General features: G+C 40.9%; 3 long non-coding RNA genes across 4 annotated transcripts; 1 reads left to right on the top strand and 2 right to left on the bottom strand.

Annotated features, from left to right (window-relative positions):
• Nucleotides 1-2363: 2363 nt before the first annotated feature.
• On the bottom strand, nt 2364-3431 carry LOC121707311. The gene is made up of 3 exons (XR_006031291.1): nt 3371-3431; nt 3084-3251; nt 2364-2681 (listed from the first exon to the last, which is right to left on the bottom strand). It is a non-coding gene; the product is annotated as an uncharacterized LOC121707311 (long non-coding RNA).
• On the top strand, nt 2655-17051 carry LOC121707313. Its single transcript, XR_006031294.1, has 3 exons — nt 2655-2665; nt 3803-3806; nt 16968-17051. It is a non-coding gene; the product is annotated as an uncharacterized LOC121707313 (long non-coding RNA).
• Nucleotides 5224-7249, bottom strand: LOC121707312. 2 transcript variants are annotated; one of them, XR_006031292.1, is made up of 3 exons: nt 7081-7249; nt 5392-5509; nt 5224-5309 (listed from the first exon to the last, which is right to left on the bottom strand). It is a non-coding gene; the product is annotated as an uncharacterized LOC121707312 (long non-coding RNA). The 2 variants fall into 2 exon arrangements; XR_006031293.1 differs by lacking the exon at nt 7081-7249 and adding an exon at nt 5694-5773.
• Nucleotides 17052-17589: the final 538 nt, after the last annotated feature.

Raw genomic sequence — 17589 nt, 5'->3', positions numbered from 1 at the left:
GCAATAAGGACAGTAGAAGATAAAGAATATGCTAAATATACTAAAATATAAATTATACTAACTAACACTTAATCTAAATCAATTCTAAAAACAGTATCCACATAGTGGTGATTAATCAATCAGAGGCGCTTGCAATGACTGAGGCAGGGACTGAGCCTGTGATTCTCTGTGCATAGTAAGGTAAGGTAAGGTGCTCTGTGTGAATGAGTGTCATGGTGATAGTGCAATGGTGATAGTGCAAATGAGTAAGTCCAACAGTGCAACAATGCAGAAATAAAGTAAAGTCTATATATCTATATATTTAACTATTTAAGAAAAGGTATAAGTGTGGCCACAGTTCGGCTGTGGCATGGAGGGAGGGGTTATGCATATGTGCTAATGTGCTAATATATGCTGCTTTCGAGATGTCTCGTAAATCATCGTACACTCACATGTACAACATGTACCAATGACTGGCTTTAGGAACGCCTTTCTCTCGAGCCATGAGGGGCATTAGCAGGAGGCTAGTCATTGTTATTGTTTTGTGCTACATGTAGCCTCTAGCTAAACGGCTGGAAAACAAATTGTTACATTGTATTGCAGGCACAGCAAGACCGTGCAATGCATGAATTGGTGACCGGATTGAAGTAGCAATGTAATCTAGTGTGTAAGAGCATTACATCAACTTTAACATGACCAACACAGTACATATGCAAAAAAAAATACATGCCATCTCATCTCAACTATGGGCGCAGCCATGTTTGTTGTAAGGTCTTACGTCCACCTCGGGGTACCCTCAAGTAAGGTAAAGTGGGCGTGCCTGCCCAAAATGCCGCAAGAAAGCTGGGTAATTTACACTTTCCAACTCGGCGGCGGCATTTACGAGACATCTCGAAAGCAGCAATAGCACGCAAACAGTGAGGCAGAAAGACAGTGGTAAAAGTGGCTAGTGGACAGACAGTATCCAAACATGGAGGGGGTGAAGAGGCAGACAGACTATGCAGAAAAGTCTATCTCTCCTCTTCCCTTAAAGGAGAATTCCGGTGTGATATTGACCTAAAGTGTATTGAAACATGATACCGAGTGTGAACGTATGTCTCATAGCCCATCTCGACTTGTCCCCTGCACTCCAAAATCTGGCGCTAGTTAGCCGATGCTACCAACAGCTTTTTCAGTAGTGGTGCTTCGGCATCGGGCTAGCCATGCAAATAAATCACTGTTTTACACCCATTTACGAGGCTCAATGTATCTCCACACTTCATTGGTAGACTTCCGAGGGCCCTGACATTTAAAACGAGACATTGAGAACTTTGAAAAAGCACTGGTAGTTTACTTACAAGACGATTTATACAGACAGTATCTTCACGAAGTTTAACGTTTGCAGCCATCTTGAATTTAGTCACGATAAGTCGAGCAACGAGTAAGAATGAACAGGTATGATCAGGGATCAGATTCCAAAAATAATTCAGTGGAAATGCATGGATTCCAGTTTCTTCCAGTAGCAGCAACTGGAATCCATGCATTTCCACTGAATTATTTTTGTCTGTGTGTGTCTAGGTAAAGCCTAGGCCTACCGTGCGCATATACTGTACTGCGCAAAAGCGCCACTTGCACCTAGGCCATTTCATTGTATCGCCTTGTTAGGCTATGCGCGGGGTGCACCAACTTTTTATGAGATAGAGAGACCCCCTTAAAGACAAAAAGATAATTCGAGCCCTGATTAAAAGTAATCAATTTCTATGAAAAATCTATGTCTGTTGTGTGCGTGTGTCAAGGTAAAGCCTAGGCCTACCGTGTGCATATACTGTACTGCGCAAAAACGCCACTTGCGCCTAGGCTATTTCATTGTATCGCCTTGTTAGGCTATGTGCGGGGTGTGTCAACTTTTTATGAGATAGAGAGATTATTATTATTTTAATATTTGAGTCTTGCATCAACTCACCAGTCACAGACGGTCTCTGAAAACACCCTTGACAGAGCATTTTGGCTGCTTTTCACGTGCAGTGAAGGTACCTTGAAGTTCACCAAAGGTAAAAGTCAACCCAAAACCTAGTAATATGGGTTTATTCTAGTCACTACATGGTTACTGAAAACACACAGAGTCATTATTTTAATATTTGACTCTTGCATCAACTCACCAGTCACAGACGGTCTCTGACAACACCCTTGACAGAGCATTTTGGCTGCTTTTCACGTGCAGTGAAGGTACCTTGAAGTTCACCAAAGGTAAAAGTCAACCCAAAACCTAGTAATATGGGTTTATTCTAGTCACTTGGATACTGAAGACACACAAAGTTTTTTTTTAAAACTTTTATTCAATGATGTATTTTGTTTTTATTGTAATTGTAACAAATTGTTAAAATTGTAACAATGTAACACGCGCAAACAACCAAATCAATTTCAGATGGATAACACTGCCCCATCTTGATAGTCTTTGCCTGTGACGGACTATCAATATGTTAATACTTATGGGCTCAGACGATCTCCTAATTAATAACATTCTTCATCGTTATTGTCATCACTGTCTCCACCGCTTTCATCTTCGTCTGTGTCATTTGTCATCCATTGTTCCTCATTATCATTGGGGTCCACTACTGCTGCGTTTGACATGTATGCCTGGCAGACCACCTCTAAATGTTTTTGGAGTTGGGCCAACTTTGACCTTAACAGACAGAGATGGCTACATGTTTCATCTGGGGAGTCTGTAAAAGTTCAGTTGAATGCACACATTTACACACATATTCACAGCCATTGAAAACATGGTGCAATTATTTTACTAATGAGATATTAGTCTTTGAAATACCCTACAAAACCAAAGTGCAGTATCTGTTTTGTTTAATTCCCTTCTTTGCACCAATATAACATGCCATATCCTCTGATCAATCTATTAAAACACATTTATCTATATGGCAACATTTCCTGGAGACAAAGGGGTTTTCCTGTCACAGTCTTTACTACAATAGAGTGTAAAAGACAAAGAAAAAGCTTTTTTCTCAGAAACTTTAGCAGATACTGCACTTTGGCCTTAAACAGTGTACATACATCCTCCTAATGACCAAGCATTTGATTATAAACAATTGTCTGTGATAGTGGTTTGGATTCACCTCTACATCTATGGTCATGTATTTTCCTTCTCACTGCTTCTGCCTCTGCTTTGAGTGAGGCTGAGTGTTTGGCCATCTCTCCCTCCAAAATGGCTTTCTCCTCTTCCAAGCGCAGTCTTGCCATGGCCACATCAAAGACTTTCTTTTTCTCAAGAAGGTTGCATGTATCTGTACCATTTACAATGTCTTTCATCAGTACTACAGTATAAACAAAATGTAATTGACCTCCATATCAATAATATTGAAAGAAAAAAAGCAATATTTTGGTATGGTGTTATTCATTATACCTCCTCCACTCCATGGCCATAGCTGTACAGCAGGAGCATTGCTGGCTAAGTTGGCCATAACGCCTCCTATATCCAACTGTTCCACCAGAGGTGTGGAATTGTACTGCAGAATCAGTCTTTTTAAGGTCATTCTATCTCCTTCAATTTTTTTCCGGATTCTGTTCCTGAATTTGTTGGTATCTGTTAAATATACGGGGTGAAGTAGTGATAAATGAGCTGGGCCAGCAAGCAGAAGCCACACAAAAAACCCAGAGTTGCACTGGGGACAATGACCCTTGTAATATAATTGACAGATAAAAGTGTCTAGCTTCGTGAGACCACCCTGATCTCGCAAGCTTCAGGTTTTCACCCGCAGATCAGTCTGGCAACTTTCTGATAGAGAAAATTTGGAGCAGTTCACCAAACGAACGGCCAATCAGCGTTGGTTTTGAGGCGGGTTTAGGTGTGATGCAACGAACAACATTACGACATCCACAGATGAGATGAGCACAGCTATCGCGCAAGTTTTATTCAAATAATAAAGTATTCCTGGGTAAGCTGTGAAGCTATGAGTCTCAGCCATGCAGCTGGGAGGAATGATCGACACAGACATCCTCCACAGCCGATTCCAGTTCATAATGGAATATACTTTCTTCAGATGTGTACTAGTGTACTAGGGCCTACCGTGAAAACTTGATGGGAATTGTCGTTGATTAGGTTCATGTCACATACAAATGGTAAGTTAAAAAATGTTAACGCAAGTTACGTTATCTAACTTAATTTTATGTTAAACAAAGGCATTAGAAGAACACTTTGTTCATCTAATTGGTTGATTTGGCCCGTCAATAACCAACATAGGTGGTGATAGACAGATGGTTTATCCAATCAGCTAACCAGTATTTCCGCCCCTTCACAAAAGTTTTCCAACAGAAAGTTCCCAGATGGACATGCAGAGCAAATGCGAAGCACCCATCTAGCGGAGTCAGGTTAAAAAGTGTCTACTAAATGAATAAATGTAAATGTGAAGGCCTTAAGTCAGTTTGTGTGAAAGCAATGACACTTAATTGATAGACACACAACAGAGTTATCATACCATATAGCATAGAGTTATCATACCAACTATGTCATATATAGTTTTTTCAAATACTGTACTGTGAAGAGATCAGGGGACAGTTACCATTGTGTCGGTACAGGTCCATTTTCCTTTGTTTAATGGAGAGGAAGAGGCTCTCAATTTTGTCCTGAAGAGGACTGTTTGCTACAGAAGCTACAAATGCACAGACAAATGTGTTCATATTGTTATTTTAATCCACGTACTGAAGAAGGCTGTTTGTGCCATTACGTGTGGGTCTTACCCTTCTCTGCTCATTGGTGAACATCCTCAACCATCTTGTTTATGTGTCCCTCACCAAGGGACTGTTTTAGGCCCTCGAACTGTATGTTCATCTCTTCATTTTTCATTTTTTTCTGTAATGTCTTTTGAAATGCACAGTATGATATACAGCAGGAGAAATCAATATTGAACAAATATATTTTTTGCAGCAGCAACTATACTTCCAGTGAGGCTATATTAGCATTTCACCAGACATTAGTATTAAGTCAGATAATCCACACATGTAAAACAATCCAAACATTTATATTAATTTGCACAGATAGGAGGGATAATTAATTAACTAATACAGATTCCAGCTTGTTCCTTGCCTTGGTGTACCACTTTTCAATACTTTTTTCTTTATTCTTTATTACACATAACTCTATTTATGGACTTTAATGTTCAGATTCTTTATACGTCTGGACGTATGTATGTATCAGGTACATCATGTCTCAATAACATTTGCTCAGATGTGAATTTCTGTATGGTGATATACCTTCCTGTAACGTTGTGAGAGATACCGGTGGAGATGATCTCTTTTCCTTCGGTTCCACTCCAAAGCCTGGACAGTGATCATATCCACCCGTGCTAAATACAGTATAGCAATGTTAAAAACTGTGTTGGTCAGTTTATAACCACTCTGTAACTTAACACAGCTGTGATTACTAACCTGCTTTAGTCATGTGTTTGCTGGTAGAACCAACCCTTGACATGTAGGAATTAACCTGCTCTACCTCCTCTCCCAGAGTCTTTCCCGCACCAGTCTGATTCATTCCTCCCCACTTGATCTGCAACAAAAAAAATGTTGCTTTTTTTTAATGAAAAATACTACTTTTACAGAATTTTCAAAACCTTCATATGGACTTTAAAGGAGCTACAGTAATGTAATCAAGACAGGAATAAAATATATGTACCAACATACTGCCCACATAGAAATGACATATGGTATAGAAAGGAACACAGTGAAATTACCTCACATTTGAGGGAGTGTGCCTTGGCATGCATTACGGAGAGGAATGGCTTGGTGTGAAGGATTAGCTCCTTCACATCCGCCCGTGCCTCCGCAACTCTTTCCAGGTATGGCCAGTATTTGCACACCATATCTGTACATACAAATTCGGCCCTAAACTGACTGTGGAGGTACAGGGGGTAGGCAAATATTTCCCCCCTGGTCATATTTAATGACCCTAGGAGAAAGCCGTGTCTACACACGGCAATCTCCAGGCCTTCCTCATCAAGGCGGGAGCCTGATTTCTGGGAAGTTTCGCGTGCTGCTCCCCATGAGGAGTCCCCACACTTTCCCTTGCCTGCTTTCTGGACCAGACAAAAAAAAAAAACAGTAAGAAATTCATGTACATGTTCTCACATGTAATCAATGCAATTTATAGACGGATGGGAATTACATGAGTGGTGGCGGATCTTATGCCATCCACAAAACTGGCCACCTCATCATCTGCCGCCACAAACATCCCATTGAAAATGGGCTTGTCGTTGTTCCTGTAATAATGACATGAAATGATAATGTCCAAAGTCAAGCTATTTAATAACAAGGCAATATTTATTTACTAATGTAATACTATGAGCAAGATCCTAAGCACAAACATTAGTGGAACAGCTCAATGGTCCTACGCACCACATTCAATTAAATTTCAATTTATTTTTTCTTATAGAGCGCCAAAACATTAGACATGTCTCATGGCGCTTTACAGAGTGTTAGACAATCAGAGAAAAGAAAAGAAGAGAAGGCCCATGGGTAACAGGGGCGAGGAAAAACTCCCTAGAATTGGAGATACATATAGGAAGAAACCCCGAGCAGATCCACGACTCAAGGGCCTGACCCATCTGCCTGAGGTCAGTTACAGAACAGTAAGGTCTGTATACATGATAAATGCATAAGTTAGTCGGATGTGGAGAATAGAACATGGTGTTTGTATGTTACAAGAGGTGGGATGGTTACATATCCGGTATGATAATGCATTAATCCTATTTAGTGTCAGAAAGTTCAAATAGTCCAGTGTAGGAAATGGAATTGTCAAATAGTCCAGTGTAGGAAATGGGATTAGGAGTGGTCATAAGGCAAGTGGTGGATCGCTAGGCAGTAAGGGCCAGGAATCCGGGCAGAGTTGTCATAGGCAGGTGGTGGGTTGCTATGATGTATGGGCCAGGAATTCAGGTAGGGGGGGGCGCAGTAATAGGCGATGATAGGGCAGTCATAGGGGTGGGACTTCAGGTGAGATGAGGGCCAAACACATGGATGGCTGATGACTGGTGATGGTATACCTCACAAGTCAGGTAAGGAGGAAGAGGGGATGTTGCACTTTGCCCATCATTGAAATTATGTGATAAAGATTAAACTTACCCTTCTTGTTTTCGGAAACGGTACAGCTTCCTGTTTCCATCAATTGCAACAGCCGTCATATGAGGACTGCAGGCAGGGCACTGGAAGGAGTTAAACCCTGCCATCCTCTCCAGCGAGTGGTTAACAAAAGCCCACTGCAAAAAGCTCCGCTGAAACATATCCCCGTTGATTTTTCCCTCCTTTGAAATACATATCATGTATTTTGGAATGTCACAATACTCTTAGCTATGTTACAAATTGTTAATATCACCTATGTTAACATCTTTGTTGCAGCTGCGCACCACCCCGGGTTCGAACCGGGATACAAGAATAGGGGTCTTGCATGGAGCCACTCCACCAGTAGTGCTTAGTTTGCAAACATGTCCACATTCATTTCCCTTCCTTAACAATAACAAGTTGCACATGCACAGTAATTTAGCAAATTCAATGTATAAAAGTTCATAGTCAGGAAATAGCAGTATTTTACAGTGTTGTAGGAATGTCTCAATACTCTTAACTATGCTAATACTTTTTTATGTTACCAACTTTCTTTGTTGCAGCTGCGCACCACCCCGGGTTCGAACCGGGATACAAGAATAGGGGTCTTGCATGGAGCCACTCCACCAGTAGTGCTTAGTTTGCAAACATTTTCACATGATATTGTCAATGTTTATCTACAACCTAAGCTATGCTACTTTTGTATGGATCCAAATGTGTTTATACTTACACGACCAAACCGGACACTCCTACGCTCAAGCATTGTGAGAAATGCTTGGCGAGAGAAACCTGGGGCTGTCCCTTTAATTTCTTCAAAACTTTGCATCACATCTGTCTGAAACAATGTGTTGCAGCTAAGGCTTCCGGGCCAGTACCCTAGATCTACCATGTCCCTTAGGGAGGGTGTCCATGATATTGGACATTCACAGTCCACAACCGGAAGGTGAACATCAAACCGACCTGCAAAAATAATGCATAACATTAATGTCACACAAAAGGTACTACTTATTTATAAACAATATTTACAAAGGTAAACAGTCAAAAAATGTGATTGATATATATATATATATATATATATATATATATATATATATATATCAGTCACCAATACCAAATTAGCAGTGATCTACTGCTTAACACTGTGGTGTGCTTTGTTTATGAGGTAAAAACAAGGGTTGATAGTATTGTAGTGAGCTGTACTCGCATTCAATAGCCAGAAAAGTTGTGAGTTCAGAGTTGCTCTAGGGAGATTGACCCTGGTAGTGATTGACATATGTAAGTCGCCTTGGATAAAAGTGAATCAGTAAGAAACCGAATGAAAAAAAAAACAGAAATGTTTTTGAGTTAGGGAAAAATTGTACTGGTCAGTTACCATTCATGGTGACAAGAATAATGGCCTGGCCTGCCCGTTGCTGTCTAGCCAGAGGTCCACACTTACAGCCTCTCTCCACCGGCAGCACACAGGCTATCATACACAGGCTATCATACATTCAAAATTTCATAAAACGTTTACATGTTCTATAACATCTTCATGTATGATAGAGAACCAAAACAGAGCTGACAACTTACACTTTTTAACCACTGCCAGGCTTCCTGTGCTGTCTTCTATCAGTATCTCTGATGGCGCAATATGCTTATAAAACCCATCCAACATGGATTCTCTATTGTGCAGGACATGGGACTCATGCACAGCCCTATCACACGCACAACAGAGATGCCTCCTTTAGCTGACAGCGCTGACACGGCATCTTTTTGATCTTTTTTGATGCCAAAACTCCCTCGGTGAGGTCTGTGTGTGTGCTTCTTTCCACCTCTGCTGGGAATGGTCTTGACGTTCCCTCCAGGTCATGCAATGACTGGACGTCTCTGGACCCACTAGACAATCAAAACTTGGCAAAGCTGGTAGCCATTCTCCTTAGACGGTGAGCAATAAGAGACACTACACAACTATCACCTGACGTTACATAAATGTATTAATGTAACTTGCATGATGTATTACATTTGTAGCAGTTGTGTCCTATACTAAGTGATTGTTCATTGATATAACTGAATATTAAATATCAATTGACAAACCTGTATCCTCCTGTTGTGCCACTGAAGATGTAGATTCTGGAGGAATGGGACAGTAATGTTTTGCACATAGAACATACATACAGAAAGTGAAATGGAAATTAGGAATGGAAAGCAGAAACATGGAGTAATAACTTGGAAAAGAAGTGTCCATGTTAACGTGGCAACTGTAGCGCTAAACTCACCCTGGGGCTCAGTCAGGGGTTTATTTCTAGATCCTGCCGGGGATAATAGAGACAATTTAGATCACAGGTGTGTTGACATGCTTTAAATGTAACACTTGCAATATCATGCACAGGCAAACACAAGCATACTTTTCCGGGGTTGTAGGCCTGGTGGATGAATCAAGCGTCCCCACTCATCCCTCTCCTCCCAAGTGATTTTACAATCAACCTGTGACACATGAAAATATGTATCTCTATGCAATCTATGTAGTTTACTTCCATTTACTCCTTAAAAAAAAGCCAACAGACTGATTGATCAAGTTACCTTGTTCGGTTTCGGCTTTTTTGGAATAAGGTGCTGTGTCGCTCTATCAAAAGCTGCCATGTCCTCAAGCAACTTGGCATATTCCTCCTCTCTGCTAGGACATGCCATAGAGAGAGAGAGAGAGAGAGAAAGAAAGAAAGAAAGAAAGAGAGAGTACTGGCTCTTAAAAGAGCCGTTGGCTTCTAAATTGATGTGAAGTGTATGTGTGTGCTTGTGTGTGTGTGTGTGTGTGTGTGTGAGTGTGTTTGTATGTGTGCGTAGGTAAAGGAAGCAGGAAATGTAAGACGTTGTATTTGTAAAATTAAATTAATTCTCTGAAAGAAAGAAAGAAAGAAAGAAAGAAAATGTTGTGATGACTTAACAATACATTCTGGTTAACCAAGCTCCATTTCAGTGCTGTAATACAACTTTCATGTAATTCAAAGTATTGAAAATACTCACTCACACTTAATCACTTTGAGTGATCTGTAAACTGTAGTGGGATACATTTTAAAAGTAACCTTCCCAACACTGTCTATGAGATACAGTCTCAGCTGCATCCATGAAGCAACCAACTCATACAAGTAGCCCTACAGTTGCAAAGACATAAATAGTGGTGTAGTAACACCACTACATACACCGCTGCATTAAAACAACAACAGCAAACACCAAAAAAGTGCCTGGAATAAAATGAGCTATGAATTGCAATTACAGCAGCAGGTGTTGAGTTGAACACCAGCAACTCTGTCATGAGTATTTGAACATTTGTCACCCTCTGGTGGCTGGAATTGATATTGAAGCTTTCCGAATTGCAACCTTTAAAACCCGATGGAAGCTGAATGCCTGCTACTGTAAGATGATTAAAAAAAACCTAAATCCACAGTTTCATATTCTAGGGTTAGAGATATTTCTGTATCTGAATAGTACACATAACTTTGCTAGAATTCATTTTGGACCTCAATGGACTTCTTAACCTCAGTTTCAATGAGATATTTCCGATAACTTGGACTTTCCATTGTCACTGAACTCTTGTCACAACTGCCATACCAGTAGTCACATCTCATTTAAGCTTTCAGTGACATCATTTGGAAGCTGTAGTCGATCCATAACCTTCTGTAAGCACATGCTCCTCTCTGCTATGCTGTTTAACACAAATCAGAGAGATTAGTTCCTTGCCAGGCTCATATGGCCTTTTCTGTCAATTAACGCAATATGGCCCTTCTTGTAGGCACCCCAGGAAGCTGAGCAATTGCTGTGTCTCATGCGGCGCACTTCTGTGAGTAGGCCTACACTTTCATGCAGCACCCTGTGTGCTTACTGGCGTAGTGCATATATTTTAACAGAATAGTGTCATGTCATATTGAACACCAACTCCATGCACTTAAAGGCGCTCTAAGCTATGTTGGGTGCATCACTTCTGTTGACGTTCAAACAAAACAGAGAGCTAGCTCGCTACTCCCTCCCCCTCCCCCTCTCTGCAATTGAAACTCTCCTAAACATGCATCTCTTTGGTGATTGGGTTTGTTGAACAGTTTGGAAAGTTTGTTTTTGTGGTCCAGACTGGATTTGGTTGTTTTTGTTTGTTGTTGTTTTTGGAGCCTGGCCTGTCCACAGGGACTGCATTTTTTGCAGTGTATTCAGGGCACAGGCAGCTAGTTATGGTGAGGTGATGTTCGATATGTGAAAAAAAAATATTTTAACTAGGAATCCACGTAACATTGCTTAGAACACCTTTAAAGGAGAAATTTCACCTTTAACGGAAATGACAATCACAACATTTAGGCGAAATATTACTTTTGGTGTCCTCTGTTTGACAGTGACATGGTTGTACTGTGTCAAAACTGTTATCGTATTGTTTATGTTATAATTGCTTGTACCTCTGCTCCCTCGGCTCCCTACTTCAGCTTTCTCAACCGCGATTATAGTGCAGGGCGATATGTAGCAAAAATAGTAGATTTTTGCAAATTATGTTTTTTCACTTCTTTAGACCCTATAGTTTGCAAAACTACCTGTTTCCATTTTTTCCCCGGACTGCACAGGTCCAAAATCCAAGATGGGGGATACATCACCAAAAATGGCAAATAATCACCTTTTTACACATTTTAAATGGATATATGTTAGGCATTATCATTATATACATACATTTTCTAATTAAATGTAATGACTTAGGTAAAAAATATGACCATGGGTGACATGAGATCTCATGATTATCAACCAGTGATGGTTGTAATCACCATTATGCTATTTATTGGCATACCCGGAAAAACGCATTGACTGATTAAAAGTTTCCTTCACATAACCTAATAATCATTTGAATTAAAGTAATGTTCTGCGTCTAACCAGAAGCAAAAAAGGAGAAAAGTGCAATGTGATATACAAAGTATAGACAGGTGGTGCATAGACAGGTCAAGAAATATAGTGCAGTGTAGACAGTAGTATACAGTTGATTTATATAAGGTAGAGAGGTTTAGAGTAATATAAATATGTGCAGTGTATTAGCAGTTACCTTACAAGAGCAGAATAAATATGGCTATGTAATGTGAACAATGTATGAACAACATACTTTAGGGGGGGGGGGGGTGTCTGCCTCTTTGTTGTCCCTATCAAGGTTGCTATGGTCGTGGACAGGCATAGGCAAGGAGGCATTGGGCGGGTCGGGCTTAGTTGGTTGGTTGTCACCGGGATGCAGAGCTAGAGTTCAGCTGCAGGAAATAAGCTTCCTCTGAACCTGCTGTACGCCTTACGCAAGCATCGCTGGCCCTGGATGGTCTCAATGGAGGGGAGTGAGGAACCGGTGATGCGTTGGGCAGTTTTCACGACCCTCTGCAGTGCTTTTTGGTCGTGGGCAGAGCAGTTGCCATACCAAACTGTGACACAGTTGGTAAGGACACGCTTGATGGTACAGGGGTAGAAGTTCACCATCTGAGGAGGCCGGAGGACCTTCTTTAGCCTCCACAGATAAGAGACGCTGGTAAGCCTTCTAGATCAGGGTAGAGGTGTTGAGGGTCCACAAGAGGTCCTCAGAGATGTGGACACCCAGAAATCTGAAGCTGGTGATACACTCCACTTCAGTCCCATTGATGAGAATAGGGGTGTGTGTGCTAGCTTTAGACTTCCCTGAAGTCCACAATGAGCTCTTTGGTCCTCAATAATTCTGTTAACAGGACTTGCAGGAAATTGTGGGAACATATGAATTTGTTGATTATATGCAACCCTAATGCTGCCCACTACAGCTCTGCCTTCATCCATGAATTGTGACTGGTTTCAGAAACAGCAATCTCTGAACAATCTACAGAGTAGCTCAGTGCAATTAACACACACATTAGATAGCATCTTAATAGATGGCATGGCTGTTGTGCAGGAGATGGTTGTCAGGAAAAGTGACATAAACTGTTGCCAAGATCTGGCAGAATGCTTCTTTGATAATGTTGAAAGTAAGGCACGAGGCTACAATGACATATACAGTACTTATTATTTAACAACTATACCATCACAAACTCCATGAAAGACAGGGCAAGACAGGTCCATACAATGGGAAAAGCACATGATAATGGATACAAAATACAAGATTCTACAGCAATCAAAGACTTTAAAGCTTTCCTGGGATTGAAGGAAACCAAAGCCAACCATGTCCTCTACCTTCCTCATAAAGCTGTTGAATTATGTAAACTGCCAGTCACAGTTCACACACACAAAGGTGGCAGATATCAGTAAGTCATTTTGGCAAACCCCACATATCTACACGTCACACAGATGTCTTGGTGCTTGTCCTTCGCAGGGTACCAGACATCAACAAAGACAGTAGTTATCATGGGCACTGGAGATCGTCGACAAAAGATACATCTCAGCCTAGAAATCTTGACGCACTCTTGCGGCAGCAAATTTGCAGCCAGGGTAGTCTAGCAACTCTCCGTTAGCTTGCGAGGTGGAATAACCAAACTTGGGTCAGGCCAATCACATCGTGTATAGTGTCGGTGGACCTATCGGGTATCCTATCGTATCCTATCCTATCAGGAAATTGAAAGACAACAGTTTATCCCGCCATTTACCATTTATCCCTTGGGAAAGGAAAGGTTTCTGTTTCAAGTCAATCAAGTCATGATGACGTCATTAACACACTTTGTAGGCTTGTAGTAGGTCCTCATCCATCTCCAGACGTGTTAGCTGGATGTGAGAAATTTGTGTCAGCTCCTCAAAACATGGTTTTCAAACAACTAAAGCTCTTCGGTGGAACATGTTTAAAACTCTAAAACCCAACCAGGGAGTGGAAAAACTCGGGAACTAGGGACATCCCATCCCTATGACTGCCCTACCATCGCCTATTGCTGTCCCCGTGCCCGGATTCCTGCCCCCGCAGCCAAGCGACCCACTACCTACCCGATGACAACTCCTAATCCCTATGGACAATTCATCCCCTACACTATTTGAACTTTCTGACACTAAATAGGATTCATGCATTATCATACTGGATATGTAACCATCCAACCACTTTGTAACATATACCTCACGTGGCTCTAAATGCCATGTTCTATTGACCTTACTGTCCTGTAACTGACCTCAGGCAGATGGGTCAGGCCCTTGAGTCGTGGATCTGCTTGAGGTTTCATCCTATATGTTTCTCCAATTCTAGGGAGTTTTTCCTCGCCCCTGTTACTCATGGGCTCTGCCTGAATGTTTAACACTCTGTAAAGCGCCATGAGACATGTGTAATGTTTTGACGCTCTATAAGTGAAATTAAATTTAAATTGAAATTCTGAGAGCACACAGGCAAGCAAATGTTTGGGCACAAGATACAGTGCCTGCTCCAAAGGTTCTTGACTCACTATCACTGGGATGGAGTCAAATTATTGATGGGCAATGGGCTCCTGTTCTGTCAACTTCCACCAGCACCAGAGGCTGTTGTGGAACTTGTGAAGTGCTGTTGTCTTGCCAGCCAATACAGTAGAAGGTGTTCTTGCAAGAGTAACAACTTACCATTCACACAACTTTGCAGGTGTGAAGGCTCTGAGGAGATGTGCACCAATATTAAAAAGACAGTGACAGTGGTGAGGATAAATACTTGAGTGACAATGACAATGTTTTGTGGAACTCTTCAATAATGAAACAAGATGCAGATTTTTCTCTTTTTTTTAATTTTTTCAAATTTTTCTCCAAATTTCTTGGCAAATGATGCAATGCATCTTTTGAAAATAGTCTGTATCTCACTTGTCTGCCTTATTAGGTATATATTTATCAAAAAGTTGACCACTTTAAGCCTTTATATTATTTTTCTGCATATATTGTCCGCCATCTTGAATTTTGGCACTGAAAATGAAGAAAAAAATTGGAAACAGGTTGTTTTGTATTCAATGGGGTCCTAGCAAGTAAAAAATCACCAGTTGCAAAAATCTATATGAACCGTTCCTAAAATTACACGATTCCCCTCACTATTAGGCCTACCACAAGTTTGAAAATGCTCCCTCTCCTTCTGTAGCCTAGCCAAGATGCCGTCAGTTGAAGGTGAAACGTGTCCAGTGTTCCACACTCAGCTTTTTGATCGTAATGAGTGCACCATCTGGGGACTAGCAGAGCACTTTGTGTCACTGGAATTTTCAGTGTGAACACTCTCACACATTTAAGGTAAGTGCGGAAGTATGCCATTTGAGACGCACACTGTTTTCAGGCATGTCCTCCGTACTACAACCCCAAAACAGAACAAGTTGGGACATTGTGTAAAATGCAAATAAAAACAGAATGTGATAATATACAAGTCTCGTAAACCCATATATAGTAGCAAGAAGGACATAGACAACATATCAATGTTGAAAATGAAAATTTGGACAATTTCATGGAAAATATCTGTTAATTTTGAATTTGATGCCAGCAACATGTTTAAAAAAAGTTGGGATGGGAGCATGTTTACCACTGTGCTGCTTCACCTCTTCATTTAACAAAATTCTGTAAATGTTTAGGAACTGAGGAGACCATTTGCTAGAGTTTTGAGAATGAAATGTTGACCCATTACTCCCCAATACAGGATTTCAGCTGCTCAACAGTATGGGGTATTCTTAGTCATGTTTTTCACTCCATTATGCATCTAATTTGACAAATCTGGACTGCAGACAGGCCATTGTAGCACCTGGACTCTTCCTCTATAGAGAAATACTATTTAAATATGTGCAGAATTAATGTTGGTATTGTTTTCCTGAAATGTGCAAGGTCTTCCTTGGAATAGACATTGCCTGGATGGCAGTACATGTTGCTCAAAACCTGTATACATCATTCAGAATTGATTATGCTTTGCCAAATGGGCCAATTTGCCAAAAGATGCCCATGCTGTAGGCACGAAAGCTCCTCCACATCATCATAGATGTTGGGTTTGGAACTGAGCACTAAAACAAGTTGGATAGGTTGGATACTTGGATAGGCCCTCTCCTCTTTAGCCCAGATGAGTCCATGATTTCCAAAAAGAATGGCAAATTTTAATTGGTCTAACCACAGGACCTTTTCCATGTTACCTCAGTCCATTTTAAACAAGCTCAGGTCCAGATAAGATGATGGTATTTTCTGTATCATGTCTCAGTACAATTTTGGCTGTATTGAATTGAGTATCAAATTGTGCACATAGACAGTGGTTATCAGAGGTTTTCCTGAGCCCATACAATGACAGGTCTGGAAACAGGTTTGGTGTTGATGCAGTGCCATCTGAGGTCCAAAAGACCATGGCCATCCAATTTGTTTTTCAGCTTTTTCCCTTGTTTGCAAAGATTTCTCTGGGTTCTCTGAATGTTTCAATAATATTATGTCCTGTAGATGATGAACTCCCTGAATACTTCACAATTTCATGTTAAGAAGCATTAAAATGACATTGTTCCATCATTTGTGCACACAGGTTTACACAGACTGATGAATAACCCTACATGTTTACTTCTAAGAGACCCTTCCTCTCTGGGATGCTCTTTTTCCTACCCAATCATATTGCCAGTTATCCTAATTAGTTGTGAAACATTCCTCCTTTTGTTTTTTTTATTATTACAACACTTTTCCAGCATTTTGTTTTCCCTGTCCCAACTTTATTTGGTATCAAATTCAAAATCAACTTATATTTTCCATGAAATAGTCAAATGTGTCATGTTCAACATTTGAATATGTTGTCTGTGTCCATTTTGCAACTAAATATTGCAGTTGCAAAGAGTTTAAGAGTTTTGCAGATTATTACTATTTGGTTTTATTCCCATTTTACACAATGTCCCAACTTTTTCTGTTTTGGGGTTGTATGCGGATCTTTGTCGAGCAGATGTCCGACCCTTCCGGTGATTCAGATATGATGCGTGCGGATATTATGTGTGAACGACACATGAACAGAATCTCTGCATGTTCTTCGCTTTGTTCAGACATGCGCTCATTTACATAATGTCCGTCTGAAATACGAGGAGGAGAGTAGTGTAAGAGCCGGCTAAGTTCGGAGTTCCAAATGTCCGGTTAATTTCAGATATATGGCCAACCGCTTGATATCCGTGTAGCCAGTTCACCTTGTTTCCCTGTCTTTTCCCTATGTCTCCTGTTTTCCCTACATGTCCCACACTGGCCTGCTCCCGCTAACTAGGGGGGGCGTGGTGATTAGTTACACACTGGAGTTCGTTCGCACTGGTTACTGGCCGGACAGTAGGCCTATAAAACCACCAAGTAAACAAACCAGGTACGAAGAAGCATTGTAAGCTTTGCCTGTTTAACCCCCTAGTGTCCCAGATTTAGTCATCAGGTATGTTGCAGTACTCCCGTTTGCTGCTGGACTAATAACATGGTTTAATCAATGTTTGTCTTCACCTGTAGCTTTGCGGTCACCGGCTAGTCTACTCCTGCAGCCCGTGTTTTGGACACCATCCCTTATTCTACAGGTATGCACCTATGTTTGTCTTAATCTCTCGTAGTTTATTTTCTGTTTTGAGTCGTAACATTTTCTCTTGTATGCCTGTAGCTGAACGTGGGTGAGTGCTCTCCATACGGCGCCTTGTG

This window comes from Alosa sapidissima, chromosome 4 (assembly GCF_018492685.1).
Source record: "Alosa sapidissima isolate fAloSap1 chromosome 4, fAloSap1.pri, whole genome shotgun sequence".
NCBI classification, from domain to species: domain Eukaryota; kingdom Metazoa; phylum Chordata; class Actinopteri; order Clupeiformes; family Clupeidae; genus Alosa; species Alosa sapidissima.
The sequence above is the reverse complement of the archived record's forward strand: the minus strand, read 5'-3'. Positions and strand labels throughout refer to the sequence as shown.